Consider the following 15,919-nt stretch of genomic DNA (forward strand, 5'->3'; position numbering starts at 1 on the left):
GTACCAATTAAATCAGCTTGTATCTTATAATCCTCTTCATATGTGCAGTTACGTTTGATCCCAACCAGTTGTCCTTTGGGAATATTGTATAACCAAGGTTTATAGTGACAACTGTTTATAGACAAATAGCTATTGGTGTAACGAGCCCCTTGCTCGCTCGATTCCACTCTCCCGACACGCCTCTGCTGCTATAGAATCAGATTGCAGATCGCACTTCTGATGGTTCAGTCATCCGATGCTCCGGGATTAGAACTACAGCTATGTGCCGTTCTAATCCAGTTGTGATAGCTCAGAACAAACACCAGGCAGGCTGTATGTAGGTTCAAACAGGGATCTCTCTTTATTGACAGGAATACAGTCTCTTTTATACAATAAAAGAGGAGGCGCAGACCTCATGCTCATATTACTCTAACAATACAGCTGCAACCTAATTAACATGAGCTAATTAACTAATCCCTTTAGACAGTCTAGATGACTCAGACATGACCTTTAGGCCAGACTGACCATCATGTAGCTCAGAAAACACAGTATAGACTCTTCACACAATAGCAGAGTTAATTAACACAAACAACAATGGGGATCTAATGACTCTTAGATCCCATACTAGAGACTTATTTACAATACACATTTTAGCAGACAACAGACAGGTAGCTGGAATTGATGACATTAGCATTTAACAGTAGGAGTCCCAACGGTATGAATCGGTCACTATTCCAATATGGCAAGGGTCCCCAGAGTCTGTGTCCTGGGGGACCAGGACCCGAATCCACAGTAATACCACCTCAAGGGTCCCCAAGCATACAGCTCACAAAGAGCACCGTTCCCCCAAATGCCAGGGCCCACAATCGATCGGCAAGAGGCTAGCATTCAGTTCCCTCCAAAAGTCTCTCTCCGGGCTAGGTCTGTCACAATTGGTATCAACACTTTTCAAATGAGTTTTGGTAATCACTTTATCATTGTGTAGGGAGATATTGAGATCTAAAAAATCGACCGAATTCTCATCTATTTTCCATACCAGATTAATCTTTTTGTCATTGTTAAGCCTCTCTAGAAATTTCTCCAACGAATTCTTATTTCCATTCCACACTATAATATCGTCTATATCTTCCATATGGAATCAACTCGGCTGGCATATTGCTGTATACGGCTTCTTCCCAATATGCCATAAAAGCATTCGCTATACTAGGTGCAAACTTCGCCCCCATGGCTATGCCAGTTATTTGTCTATAATAGGACTGGTCATGCCAAAAATAATTCTGCTTTAAACAAAAATCGAGGCATTTTATTAGAAATTTCCTTTATTTACATATTAGTGTACTGTAAGTTCAGGAGCCATTTCGCCGCTGTACATGCTTCATGATGTTGTACAATGGTGTACAGTGAAGACACATCCGCAGAGTCCTGCCTTCTAATACTGATACCGTATCTAGTAGTTGAAGAGTGTGCTTGGTGTCTTATATATGTCTTCGTATTCTGGACTGCCGGTTGAATAAAGTGGTCAATATATTCACCCATTCTGGAAGTTAGTGAATCAATACCATTCACAATAGGCCTGCCTGGTGGTTCTTCTCAATTTTTGTCAATCTTCGGGATGGTATATATTATTGGTATTCTACATGATTCTGGTATCAAATATCTGGATTCTTTCTTAGTAAGTATCTCCTTGTTAATACCTACATTTACTACTGATTGTAATTGTTTTTTAAAATCTCTTGTCGGGTTACTCAACAATTTCATGTAGGTCTCCTCATCCTGTAGTTGTCGATCCAATTCCCGTAAATATTGTTCCTTCGATTTGTATAACCACAGCTTCTCCCTTATCAGCTGGGCGTATCACAATATCTTGTCTTTCAGTTAGTTTAATCCCTTCCTTTATATGTATTGGGTTGGAGATTCTCTTCAATTTCAACATTTCCAAGTCCTGTAAGACAAGTTTTTTGAAGACCTCAATATGCTGGTTGTTAGGTACTTGCGGATTGAAAGTGGAATTATTACGCAATGTACTGTGTAGAGGTAGTTCTTGATTCTGTCCTTCATTCACAAGTTTACGAGGATTGCCAACCAAATATTTTTTTATATTAATCTGATACTTTTGAATCTCTATGTAAGTATTAAATTTGTTTAGATTTCTTACTGGAGCACGTTTAAGTCCTTTATCTAATACTACTAGTTCGTTTGCAGTGATTGTCTTTCCGCTGAGGTTTATCACTCCTCCTCATACTGTTCTCTTTTGCGTTTGGACTCTCTTCCGTGCTCTGCATCCTCTCTTTCTGGGCTGTATCTTGCCCTGTCCTCTTCTTGTCTCCTCTTGGGAGAGCGATGGGATTCCTGAGGATGTCTTCCTGGGGAGTAATCTCTCCTCTCCCTGTCTAAGAAAGGTCTGAGTATCTCTTTCTCGTTGATTCTGATAATAGTTTTGCTCTTCGTGGTAACCATCATGATAATTTCTGATAGGTTCAAAACGATTGTAAGTGGGTATAGGACTTATCGAGAAGAACCACCAGGCAGGCCTATTGTGAATGGTATTGATTCACTAACTTCCAGAATGGGTGAATATATTGACCACTTTATTCAACCGGCAGTCCAGAATACGAAGGCATATATAAGACACCAAGTACACTCTTCAACTACTAGATACACTATCAGTATTAGAAGGCAGGACTCTGCGGATGTGTCTTCACTGTACAAAATTGTACAACATCATGAAGCATGTACAGCGGCGAAATGGCTCCTGAACTTACAGTACACTAATATGTAAACAAAGGAAATTTCTAATAAAATGCCTCAATTTTTGTTTAAAGCATAATTATTTTTGGCATGACCAGTCCTATTATAGACAAATAACTGGCATAGCCATGGGGGCGAAGTTTGCACCTAGTATAGTAAATGCTTTTATGGCATATTGGGAAGAAGCCGTATACAGCAATATGCCAGCCGAGTTGATTTCATATGGAAGATATAGACGATATTATAGTGTGGAATGGAAATAAGAATTCATTGGAGAAATTTCTAGAGAGGCTTAACAATGACAAAAAGATTAATCTGGTATGGAAAATAGATGAGAAATCGGACGATTTTTCCCCTAATCGTCTTTAAGGACAGCCACCTGAGAGACCTTGGCTCCTCCCCTCTGTAGGAAACACCTGCGCCAGCTTTCTTATAAATTTCCTCCTCCCCTGCTGGCTCCTCAGTTTATTGTGTTTCCTCCAGAGGGGAGACACCAGTGGAACCAAGCCAGGAGAGTCAGGAGGCTCAGGCAGTTGTCCTAAAAAAGGAGCAGAGGCTCTTTGGGCAGTCCAGGCAAACAACTAACCTGGAGGAGGATTTGTCACCCCCACATCCCTGAGTGCAGATGGAGGTCGGGGGGGGTCTCCTTTTCAATAGCCGAGAGCGGTAGCTGGAGGTGCAGGCCCAGCCGTCCCATACCCTCAAGCAACGTGTAAGCACTGGCAGTGTAATCACGCCGGGTATTGGGACCACACGGCGCCTGTGACGGGTGACGTCATGTCCGGCGGAGGGGGCGTGCACTTCTGGGTTCGCGGCTTCCGGTTCCGGCCGCGAATCGTGAAAAGGAGCCAGGCATGGGCTGGAGAGGAGCTGCACATGCTGTAGAGACAGCAAAGGCTCCGGTGCCTAGGGTGGATCTTCCCTGGCCTGAACCCCCCCCCCCACCGGGAGCCATTCATCCAACAAAATAGAAGGGGGGGGTGGATAAAGTGCCCTCTGGTGTCAGAGGGTGGTGCACGGGGCCCCTGGTGAGGTAAGCCCACATGGTAAACGCTGTGCACCTGCTGTTTTTTGCAGGAGAAGATTGTGGTAGTGTTAATCTGTGGGGTTTTGTCTTTTTATATCGTTTCAGAAAACAGACAAAGCCAGGCCCTCTCACAACTCAAAGAGGAGGTGCCCTTCCTGTAAAAATACACTGAAAGATTCCTGGGGGAAAGCATTGTGTAAGGAATGTATTAGCAAATTGGTGCAGGAACATTCCACTGAGCAGGGCAGTGATTTAGCAGCTTCTGTTAAAGAATTATCAAATACATTTGAATCCTTTAAAACCTTCTTTGAAGGGTTTCAGATCCCACAGCTGCAGACTGCCCCTCTTACAGTACAAACAAAACTACCAAAAGCACAAGCACTACCTTCTACTAGTGCAGGCACTGCATCTGCCCCTAGGGAGGAGGCAGACGAGGAGCCTGACAGCGCAGCGTCTGGCTCCCAAGAATCAGAAGGAAAGGCCCTGGAAGGGGATTCCAGGAAACCCTCCCGTTACAAACTCTCATTGGAAGAAGTTGACCATCTTCTGGGAGCCATTCATACCACATTAGGTATACAAACAGAGAAAAAACCTTTATCCCTGCATGATCAAATGTATGTGGGTTTAGGGGAACAGGAAAAGAAGAATTTTCCCGTTCATGACGTCTTAGTGGAGGCAATTAAAAAAGAGTGGCAGGAACCAGAAAGAAAACCATTCTTTTCTAAAGCCTTAAAGAGACGGTTTCCATTTTCAGATGACAAATCATCAATATGGAATAAAACCCCGAAGCTAGATGCGGCGTTCTCACAAGTATCGAGACATACGGATCTAGCTTTTGAGGACATGGGGGTCTTATCTGAAGCAATGGATAAGAGGATGGACTCCCTGTTAAGGAAGTCATGGGACTCCACAGTGGGAAGCCTAAAGCCAGCCATGGCAGTCACGGTAGTGGCCAGAAATGTAGAGTTCTGGTTGAACCAGATTCAGGTGCACATTGAGGAAGGAACTGCAAAAGAGCAGATTTTATCCTCTTTTCCCACTCTTCTGCGAGGCATAGCGTATATCGCGGATGCATCAGTAGAACTGGTACGCATGGCAGCCAGATCTTCGGCACTAACCAACTCCACACGGAGGGCCCTTTGGCTAAAAACATGGCAAGGTGATTGCGCATCTAAAGCCAAACTTTGCGGGTTCCCCTTCTCAGGGGACCTGCTGTTCGGGCCAGGGTTAGAAGAAGTGCTGGACTGTACAGCGGACAAAAAGAAGGCGTTTCTGCTGAAACGGAAAGCAACCTGGATTCAGCCATACCATAATAAAAGGAAGCAGAGAGGGGACACAAAATCCCGTTTCTCTGCACCCAAGGCAGAAAACCAGAAAAGACCTTGGGTCCAGAGAGGGAAAGCAAGGGAGGAGCGATTTTTCGTCGTCCTGAACAAGCCAAAAATAAACAATGACAAAATAGTCCCAGTAGGAGGAAGACTGGGGGCCTTCCTCCCGCAATGGGAAGAGATATCATCCAGTAAGTTTATTTTAAGAACAATAAGAGGGGTATTACCTGGAATTTTCAAGTTCACCCCCAAACAGATTTTACACCACCAGGTTCCCAAAAAACAGAGGGAAAGACAGAGGGAAAGCCAGAGGGTTAATGAGTGCCATAACGGATCTCAGAAAACAAGGTGTAATAATCAAGGTCCCAAGAGAAGAAAGAGGGCAGGGTTTTTACTCCCATATATTCGGAGTACAAAAACCCTCGGGAAAGGTCAGACCAATTCTCAACCTCAAACCCTTAAATCTATCCATAACTTACAAAAGATTCAGAATGGATTCCATATACTCAGTGAAGGCCCTGTTACCACCAAGCTGTTATATGGTCTCCCTGGATTTAAAAGATGCGTACCTGCACATACCCATACACCAAAATTGACAGAAGTGCTAGCAATAGAAACAGGGAAAGAAACCCTACACCTTCAATTCCGAGCTCTACCCTTCGGCCTCTCTTCCTCACCGAGAATTTTTACAAAAATTCTGGCAGTAGCTCTGGCACCATTACGACTAAAAGGCATATCCATCATTGCCTATTTAGACGATCTTCTCCTTTTTGCAGACTCCCCCGGGAGATTGCTAGAAAACCTAGAATACACACGGAAATTCCTGGAAAATCTAGGTTGGTTGACAAGTGTAGAGAAATCCAATCTACAACCCACTCAACAAATAAAGTATTTGGGGTATATAATAGATTCAGTGCAACAAAGGATATTCCTACCCAAGGAGAAGATAGAGAAAATCCAAAGAGAAATAAAAAGAATACAGACCAATCTACCATGTTCAATAAGAAAAATCATGTCAGCGTTGGGGTTGCTAACATCAGCAATTCCAGCGGTGCAATGGGCAAGCCTACATTTTCGGCCATTACAGATGTTCCTATTAAGGATATGGGATCACAAGCAGGAATCACTGGACACACAAGTGTTTATACCAGCAGGGGTAAAAAAGACCTTATGGTGGTGGAGAAGAACAGAAAATGTAAACAAAGGAAGGCTATGGATCCTACCTATTTCCCAAACTCTAACCACAGATGCAAGTGGCGTAGGGTGGGGAGCACATTTAAACTCCCAATCTCACAAGGGACTTGGGGAAGGGAAGAGAGGATGAGGTCGTCCAATTGGAAGGAGTTGAAGGCAGTAGGGTTGGCGCTTCAATCCTTCCACAGAGAGTTAAAGGGACATCATGGTCAGGTCCGACAACTCATCGGTAATCGCCTACATAAACAGACCAGGAGGAACCAGAAGTGGAGCCCTGTGGTCTTTAGCAAAGGAAATCCTGAGCTGGGAAGAGGAAAACATACTCTCGTTATCAGCAGTCCACTTAAAGGGGATTTAAACAAAGTGGCAGATTTCCTCAGCAGAAAGAGTGAGAGAAGGCGATTGGGTGCTAAAGCAAGAGGTATTCCAGCAGATTACAAAGAAATGGGGAACACCTCAGGTGGACTTATTTGCGTCAAAAGAAAGCAGGAAAGTTCAAGTATTCTTTTCCCTGAGAAGAGAAGATAGAGCTCTTGGGGTAGATGCATTAGCACAAAATTGGACGTTCAAGAGATGTTATGCTTTTCCCCCACCCGGTATTAATACCAGCGGTGATAAGAAAAATGCGTACAGAGAACACATCTCTGATTCTCATAGCACCTCACTGGCCCAGGAGACCGTGGTTCTCTATGCTCAAAGAACTCGCCATAGGGCCCCCCTGGTTGTTACCAGTTCAGGAAGACCTACTTTCACAGGGCCCAGTGTACTGTCCCCAGGTAGGAAGGTGGAATTTAGCTGCCTGGTATCTGAGGACCAGCTGCTAAAAGCAAAAGGGTTCTCAAGCCGTTTAATAGAGACGCTGCTGAAAAGCAGAAAGGTCGAGACACGGATTATATATCAAAAAGTATGGAAATGTTTTAGCAGATGGTGTACAGAAAACAACTTCAAAACACAAAGCTCAATGGCAGTCTTGGAATTTCTACAGAGTGGTGTAGATAAAGGCCTAAGTCTCAGTACGCTAAAGAGTCAGGTGTCTGCACTGTCAGTTTACCAGGAGAAACGCTTAGCAGCAGATCCATGGATAATCAGACTTTTTAGATCCGTGAGCAGGCAGAGGCCGATACAGAGTTCAGCTTTTCCAAAATGGGACCTGTCATTAGTGCTGGAAACTGACAGCAGAACCCTTTGAGCCTTTGAAAGATTGCAGCCTAAAGATGCTGACACTGAAAGCAATCTTTTTGGTAGCGATCACTACAGCCAAAAGGTTCTGCGAGATAGGAGCCCTATCGATTAAACCCCCCTTTTGTCAGATCTTCCCAGATCGCATAGTCTTTAAAATGGATCCGGGATTTCTGCCCAAAGTGGCCTCGAAGTTTCACTGAGACCAAGACATAGTGTTACCCTCATTTTATTCAAATCCTTCGAAAGAACGGGAAATGAAGTTTCATAATTTAGACGTCAGGAGATGCGTCTTACATTATTTAGAGGTAACAAAAACACTTAGAAAGACGGATTCTTTATTTTAATTTCTGGAGCTAGGCAAGGGCATAAGGCTTCAAGAAGCACTATAGCCAGGTGGCTTAGAAACGCCATTGAACAGGCTTACAAACTAAAGGGCATGCAGATCCCAGAAGGAATCAGGGCACACTCCACAAGGTCAATGGCAGCGTCACAGGCAGAGAGAGCTGGAGCAACGCCGGAACAGATTTGTAAGGCGGCAACCTGGTCCAGCTTTGCCACTTTTGTAAAACATTATAGAGTGGACCTGTGGTCAGCCAAAGATCAGACCTTTGGACGCAAAGTCTTACAAGCTGTGGTCCCGCCCTAAGGGTAAGTGCTTGGTTATCCTCTCAGGTGGCTGTCCTGAAAGACGATTAGGGAAAAACGAAGTTACTTACTGGTAACGTTCTTTCCCGGAGTCTTTCAGGACAGCCGGGTACCCACCCAAATGTATACTGAGAAATAAAGATTTCCTTGCAGGAAATGTGATATAGTTGATTATGTGTATCATATGTTCTTGTGTCTCCCCAGCAAACTGAAGGTGTTCTTCAAAGAACTGAGGAGCCAGCAGGGGAGGAGGAAATTTATAAGAAAGCTGGCACAGGTGTTTCCTACAGAGGGGAGGAGCCAAGGTCTCTCAGGTGGCTGTCCTGAAAGACTCCGGGAAAGAACGTTACCAGTAAGCAACTTGGTTTTTTTTTTTTTTTTTTTTTTTTTTTTTTTTTAGATCTCAATATCTCCCTACACAATGATAAAGTGATTACCAAAACTCATTTCAAAAGTGTAGCTATTTGTCTATAAACAGTTGTCACTATAAACCTTGGTTATACAATATTCCCAAAGGACAACTGGTTAGGATCAAACGTAACTGCACATATGAAGAAGATTATAAGATACAAGCTGATTTAATTGGTAAGAGGTATAAAGAGAAGGGTTACGACTATATATGGATTAATAAGCAAATACAACATGTCAATGAAATGGATAGAACTGTTATGTTGCATGATAATCCGAAGAAGAGAACGCATCAGGATAAAGCACCGTGTCTGGTACTTGATTATAATGTACAGCTTAAGGAGGTAGCCAAACTCATTAAACGACATTGGCATATATTAAACGATAAAGACTTAAAAGATATTTTGCCAGACACACCCAACATCATATATAAAAGAGCTCCTACCCTAAAAGACATGATTGTTAAGTCTGTAGTTGAACCTCCCCTGAAGAATAACTTTACGTTTTTTTCTGGAAAGGGCTTCTTCCCATGTAGGAACTGTTACGCATGTCGTCTCACCAAAAAATTTCAAGGAAAGAAGTCACAATTCACAGCCACTACTACAGGCCGCACCTATGAGATCAGGGACTTCATAGGTTGCCATACTGAAGGGGTAGTGTACTGCCTCCAATGTAGCTGTAATTTACAGTATATAGGCAAAACAAAAAGGGCACTCAGAGTCAGAGTAAAAGAACACGTGCAGAACATTATAAATGGGTTTCCCAAACAGTGTTTCAAAACACTTTGCCGCAGTACAAAATAAAGATTCATCCCAGTTACAATTCTGGGGTATAGAAAAATATAACGCATCGTGGAGAGGTAGCCATAAGATCAGGACTATTAGCCAGAAAGAGTCAAGGTGGATATATATTATGAAAAGTTTAGAACCTGGAGGCCTGAATGTGCAATTTGATCTCAACTGCTTTCTGAGTAATTTTTAATCTATTATGTTATACATTTTATATGATTGTTTACAATGGTTATTTTGGAATGCGGTGCTCACTCTATTTCTAGAATACAACAATTATTTTACCTCCTCCTTTGAATTTATCTACATGATTGGGATATTTATGGTTAGACTTTTATGTTACTCCTCCCCTTTTAAAGTTTTTTTTTATATTTCTCTTTTATACACCGTGCTTATATATACGGTGCATAACAAATTACAGCTGGAACTAGAAGAATCGACATACAGCTCATTTATATATATATTTTTTCATTCTCCCATTTTTTGTTGTATCTTTATTTCATTATATTCTCTTTTTTTTATATTTATTTTCTATTTTTATTTTATTTTTATTTGTATTTTTATTATTTTTTGTGATTTTAATTTAATTTTTTATTTATTTTTATTATTTTTTAATTTTTATTTCATTTTTCCTATTTCCCCGTGTTTACACTTTTTTTTTTTTTTTTTTTTTTCTCATTCCTTTTTTTCATTACCCCTTTATATTTTAACATACACAGGATTGTGTAGCAGAATTTTTATCTGGGTTCGTTTTAATGCTCTATAGAAATACACTCTTTGCCCGTCATATTTGATTTTACATAAGCGGAAGTGGCGGCTTTGTTTGAGAAGTGGCCACGAGTTGTAAATTGATGACACTCGGCGTTGATCCTTAGCTTCGGCTAATATATAAGAACTCTGCTCTAGAAGTGTCAGCAGAGATGTTCTCTTTCACAAAATGGCCGCTATGGAGATACAATATTAACTATAGGAAAATGGCCGCGGTTGTGAAATATAGCGGACCGCAACAAAATGGCCGCTATTCCATTTCCGGTTTTACCAGATATAAACATAGGTACCACAGCCAATCCGGACCCCCTGATGAAGGCACGTGATGACGTAACGCGTAGGGATTGGCCGGAGGTTGAAGTATACCGGAAGTGATGTGAGAACGGCGTCCAGCCACCATATTAGCTGTTCTCTCCCCCCTTGGCTGTGGGTACGAGACTACATGAGGACGTGGATGTGGAGCACCCATTCAGGTTATACACTTAGTGGAACGCAAGATCCCCTGGTGGTTGGTGTTAAAACAGCGGAGTAGATTCCTGTTTATGGTTTATGCTGATACTTCAAGATATTAAGGTTTTACATCTGATGAAATGGAGGACCCCCCTGGTGGTGGATGTTTCAATAACGGAATAGATCCCTGTTGATTACCTTATGCTGACATATCAAGATATGAAGGTGAGGGTTCTGTGAGCTCATTTATGGGATTATAAACTTGTTCCCAGCCTGCTGTGCAATTTGTTCAAACGTATTCTTGCATTATTCATTTTTGGACCTTCATTGAAAGAATGTGTAATTAAGAGATCATCATCATATTGAATTTTATGCCCCAAGATTAATTTATCAACGTATGGACTAATCACATTTGCACTTTAGTATTCCAATCGAACATTATTTATACAGTGTTTTATTTATTGAGTATTTTTTGCATGATATTGCTGTAGCGCGGAATCACTATATTATATATTATAATGGTGAACTAATGTGTTTCCTGTTGCAGGAAGGAGGAGCCTATCTCGGATGCTGCCCTGAAAGACTTCTTAGAAAGAGTTACCAGGTACCTAACTTTTTTTTTTTTTCTTTACATTTTTAGGAGCCTTTATGTTTTTTTTTTTGTTTTTGGGTGGACCTCCGCTTTAAAGATCCAACAGATAAGTTGGAATTCCTGTTAAAATCCTCCTTTTGCCTTGGCAGGTACCGTTACTCAGCCTGCAGTCACAGCAATAGGCATCTGTCAGTCCATAAAAGACCAATTCAGAGGCTCCTAAAGAGCTCCCTGCACAACAGGTCCGTGAGTTGGCCGAACTACCAAAAGCATTAGGTTTTGCCATAGATGCTATGAAGGATTCTATTTACCAGGCATCCCGCCTTGTGCTTGTGCTAGTACACATAAGTAGGACCCTTTGGTTAAAAGATTGGTCAGCCGAAGCACCTTGCAAAAAGCTTCTGACCAGTTTCCCTTTTCATGGGGAGCGATGATTTAGATAAATATATCCAGACGATTTCTAGTGGAAAGAGTACTCTTTTGCTAGTCAAAAAAAAGTATAAACGTCCTTCATTTAAACGGACTTCTCATGCGCCAGGGGCATCCGCCTCTAGGCAGTGGCGATGGCCCTTGTCGTCAGACTCTAGAGGAAAACCTCAGGGTCAGACTGAGGCACAAAAGACCTGGCACCGCAAATCTGCAAAGCGGAATACTAAAGCCTCATGAAGAGGCGTCCCCCCCTCACCAGAGTGGGGGGAAGACTTCTGAAATACTCATAAGTCTGGCAAAGGGAAATTCAGGACAGATGGGTTCTCTCCACGGTGTCTCTAGGATACAAACTAGAATTTCGGGAGTTTGCACCGTCTTGTTTTCTGAGATCAAACGTTCCCAAGGATCTAGGGAAAAGGCAGTCCCTGTTTCAAGCATTAGACCGATTATTGGTTCAGGGGGTGATCATACAGATCCCCACAGAAGAGCAAGGTTTGGGGTTTTATTCAAACCTGTTTACGGTACCAAAACCAAATGGGGATGTCAGACCCATTCTGGATCTAAGGAATCGCGCTTTATCTACACCACAGGCCAAATCTGTTCAAACAACCCCAAGTTTGTAGTATTGGCATGTGGTGATGTAGGATTTGAAGGGTAGTTTGTCTAGTGTGTGATTCCTGTGCCCCTTCAACTGGTCCCTTTCTGATAAGGGTGCTCCAGACTTTTGGTGCTCACCAGGGTCTGGCCACATTGCCTGGATTTTATATAGATCTCACATCTCTAACAATCTCTGCAGCAGTCATTTTGAGTGTAGTTGCCTGGTATTGTGCTCCTTTTTGGGTTTAAAATTATGTTCCAAATGTCTGACCTGAAATATGTACCCTGTTTCCCCCGAAAATAAGACCTAGCGTGATTGTTGGTGATGGCTGCAATATAAGCCCTACCCCCCAAATAAACCCCAGTTAAAGTCCTTGTAGGTCTTATTTTCAGGGTAGGGCTTATTTTCAGGGAAACAGGGTAGGGCTTATATTGCAGCCATCACTGACAATCACGCTAGGTCTTATTTTCGGGGAAACAGGGTATGTGGAATTGTGTTACTGCTGACCTAAACCCACAACTGTGTTGTGCATGCACTAATGAGCTACTTGAGGTGTGCTAACCACCATTGTGTTTTTTTCCCTAGGTGCATCATTAGTGGGACTTTAATTTTCTGGTGAGTAATCTGCGTAATTTGTACGTACTTTATTTATTTTTTTTTTTTTTAATTTGGTTACCAGTGATGAAACTGATTCTGCCATACGATAAAGGCTGATTGTACCCTTAACCGTTCCACTTTTTTCTGAGGTAACTACCAGAATTTAATATTGAGAGCAAGAAAAATTACCCCCCCCCCCCCCCCTAAAACCTATTATCCCTGCAGTGTGCTAATTGTCTTGCTTTCAGTGCATCACAATTCCTTTAAAGATATTGGTAATGGGGTGTTTATTTTTCTGTGTAAATTGTATTTTCTATTAAATCCCTCTGCAGGTATCCATGTGTGAAGAGGTGCTCTTAAGATGGCCATTGCTAGAAATGCTAGGGGGCGGGGCTGCTTTTCAAAGTGACTTTTCAACAAAATAAAGCATGGAGACTATGCATGGGTGAGCTTGCTTTGAATATAAAAAGAATTAAATGGAGTTTTTGGTTTATGCGTCTCAGATGCAGTGTAGCTCAGCTTTAAGGTGCTGCAGGTCATTCCTTTGCACACCATGCAGATCAGCATATCATCGGGTAACCATTTGATTCCTATGTTGTAACAATTGCAATCCAAGTCTAGTGATTGTATCCAGAGACAACCTATTCCCCGGCTGGTTTTTGAGGTACCATTCAGATTGGCATTGTGCACAGTGTCACAAAGACAGATTTGGAGTTTCAGTGCAATGGAGTGTTGGCAGCCCATTCAGTATGAAAGGGCGACCTTAAGTGGTTGTAAACCCCATTCATGACATCTTGACCTAGGCACATATATCTGTAGTGTTTACTTATCCCTCTCCAAATCTCTAAGTGCTGTCTTTCTGCTGCTCCACTCCTGTTATCAGCAGAGTTGCTTCTGACAAGTTCTGACAAAGGAGATAACAGCTGAAATTGTGTCAGGGAGGGAGCTTAGAGGTAGATGAGCAGAGAGCTTGTCTATTCATAATACAGCTCTGCTTGATCCTTTCTTACTCTGCCTGTGGTGGGATGCCTTTCCACCTATCGGCTCAGTGTAAGCCTAGTCTCCCCACCCAACCCCTATGTGCTGCTGAAACCAGAAGAAAGATTTGTAACGCTATCTGCAATTTCCAAAGTGTAGAAAGGGAAAGGCAGTCAATGTACAATAAAACTTGCATAGGGAGATTTGTTTCAGCTGTGTCTGAGGCTGTTCACTTCACTGGGTAGAGGAGAGGGTTTACATCCACTTTAACTAGATTAATGTGTATGCCATAATGCACTGCCTGCAAAGTGGCCTTTATCCCTGGTTCACACTGCACGATTTGACAAGTCAAATCAGCGGCAATGGCACTGTCTTAATCAGTATGACGCCGCACCGATTCCCAAAAGTAGTTTCTGTAATGCTTTTGGCTACTTCGGGGTGCAATTTCAATAAACATCATGCAGAAACCAGCACAGATGTCTCTGAAATCGCCTCCAAAGTCGGGACTGAAATGGTGCAAGTTCAGCTGAACTCACCCTTTCGATTCTGCTATCATTGTGAGCCTAGGCTTAATGTAGAATCAGTTGAAAACCTGCAATCTTACTGGTTCCTATAATGTAGACATTATCATGATTACTAATGCATGAATAAACTCATGTCTGCATGGCACGGTAGTAACTTTTTTTTTTTTTTTTCTTCTTTACAGTTCATGCCATTGATTGAACACTCTGGCTAGATTGGTAAGAATTGCTTGAAATAATATTGGATTCTCAAATATGTAACTTAGAAAAAAAAATAAGCCTATGATGCTGTGAGTAGTGGACAGAAGTGATTTCTGACATCTTTAGTAACACTGAGGCTTAACCAGATTATACACAACTGCATATCGTGTGTCAAATGTATGGGGTAAATTGCCGTTGTCAATCTATATGGTTTTGTAAAAACTGAATGATGGGGAAACGCTTGATTGCACAGCTTCTAACAGGACCTGTTGCACTTGCCTTCTGCTTACATGGCAGTGGTTTGCTCAAGTCAGCCCACTTGATTGGGGGGGGCGCGCGCATTTGGCTCAGTGCAATACATTTTTATTTTGGGGTTTCTTAGCAGGGGTCAGATGCTGCTATGGGGGTCCATATGTGGGTTTAACTTTTACATGCCAAGGACTTTAAATAAGATGCTTTGTAGGTGGCTGGCATTTTTTTATTTGCATAAACAATTTTTGATCTTTCAGGTGCTGTTAAAAAGCTGGCCAATTTAAATGTAATTGCTTCTAAAAATGTGTTGGCATTGATTGGTATACTATGATGATTTTGCTTTTATCAATGGGAATCTCTCTGAATAAGAATGAAAGAAACCTACTTCTGATGTATGCTGTGTTCAGGGTTTAGCTGTAACTAGCTGCTTGATGAAGATGAGTTTAATTGTGTTTTTTGTTTTTCAGGAGTTAAAACTTCAAGGGCATACAATGTGAAGGTAAGCTTTATATTATATTTTATATATTACACAACTTTTGCTGATTGAGAGGGCAGGATAGAATAACAGCTTGTACACAGGTTAACATGATTTCATAGTTCATCAGACTGACAACGGTGAACACCTTTTGCTCCTATCTGATCGTGTTTCAAGCTTTTGAGTTTGTTTGGTAGAGTGGCCCTTTAAATACAAATCTAAGCCATGCCTAACCATTGACAGTGCTGGAAGCTTGGCACCGGCACCCTGGATGGCTATTCCATGTCTAGGCTTAGCACTTGTACATATCCAGGTCAGGCTAATAAAGTAAAGATTTCTTAAGCCAAGATGATGGCGTCTAAGACTGCTTTATTACTAGCACATTATGAAAGGCTTGCCGTAATACAAAGCCCTCCAGCAGCGCAGTGTTCACCGCTGCAGAGGTCTTCCTTTTTAGGTTTGGGGACTCTGATTTGACGCGCCTCATTGACATGTGCACAAGTCTCAGCCATGGTACAATGCTCTGAAGGAACAGCACTGGTATACCGTTCAGAGTAGATGCGCCAGTGACTTCACAGCTGCTGCTCGCTGGAATATCTCCTAAACTGTGCATGTTTAGAAGATGTTCGTTTTATCTACAGGTAAGCCTCTATTAACCTGTAGCAGAGGCGTAACTAGAAACATCAGGGCCCCAGTGCAAGAAATCATGAAGGCCCCCCCCCCCGAAAAGCATGATTTTGATACCAATGCAACCCGTGT

At 42.2% G+C, this 15,919-nt stretch overlaps 3 non-coding genes across 3 annotated transcripts; all 3 read left to right on the top strand.

Annotated features, from left to right (window-relative positions):
- Nucleotides 1-12,809: 12,809 nt before the first annotated feature.
- Nucleotides 12,810-12,885, top strand: LOC141104062 (small nucleolar RNA SNORD47). The gene has a single exon (XR_012235447.1). It is a non-coding gene; the product is annotated as a small nucleolar RNA SNORD47 (small nucleolar RNA).
- A 1,624-nt stretch (nt 12,886-14,509) lies between these two features.
- Nucleotides 14,510-14,572, top strand: LOC141104093 (small nucleolar RNA SNORD75). The gene has a single exon (XR_012235474.1). It is a non-coding gene; the product is annotated as a small nucleolar RNA SNORD75 (small nucleolar RNA).
- A 436-nt stretch (nt 14,573-15,008) lies between these two features.
- LOC141104048 (small nucleolar RNA SNORD79) lies at nt 15,009-15,080 on the top strand. Its single transcript, XR_012235435.1, has one exon. It is a non-coding gene; the product is annotated as a small nucleolar RNA SNORD79 (small nucleolar RNA).
- Nucleotides 15,081-15,919: the final 839 nt, after the last annotated feature.

This window comes from Aquarana catesbeiana, linkage group LG07 (assembly GCF_042186555.1).
Source record: "Aquarana catesbeiana isolate 2022-GZ linkage group LG07, ASM4218655v1, whole genome shotgun sequence".
Classification (NCBI taxonomy): Eukaryota; Metazoa; Chordata; class Amphibia; order Anura; family Ranidae; genus Aquarana; species Aquarana catesbeiana.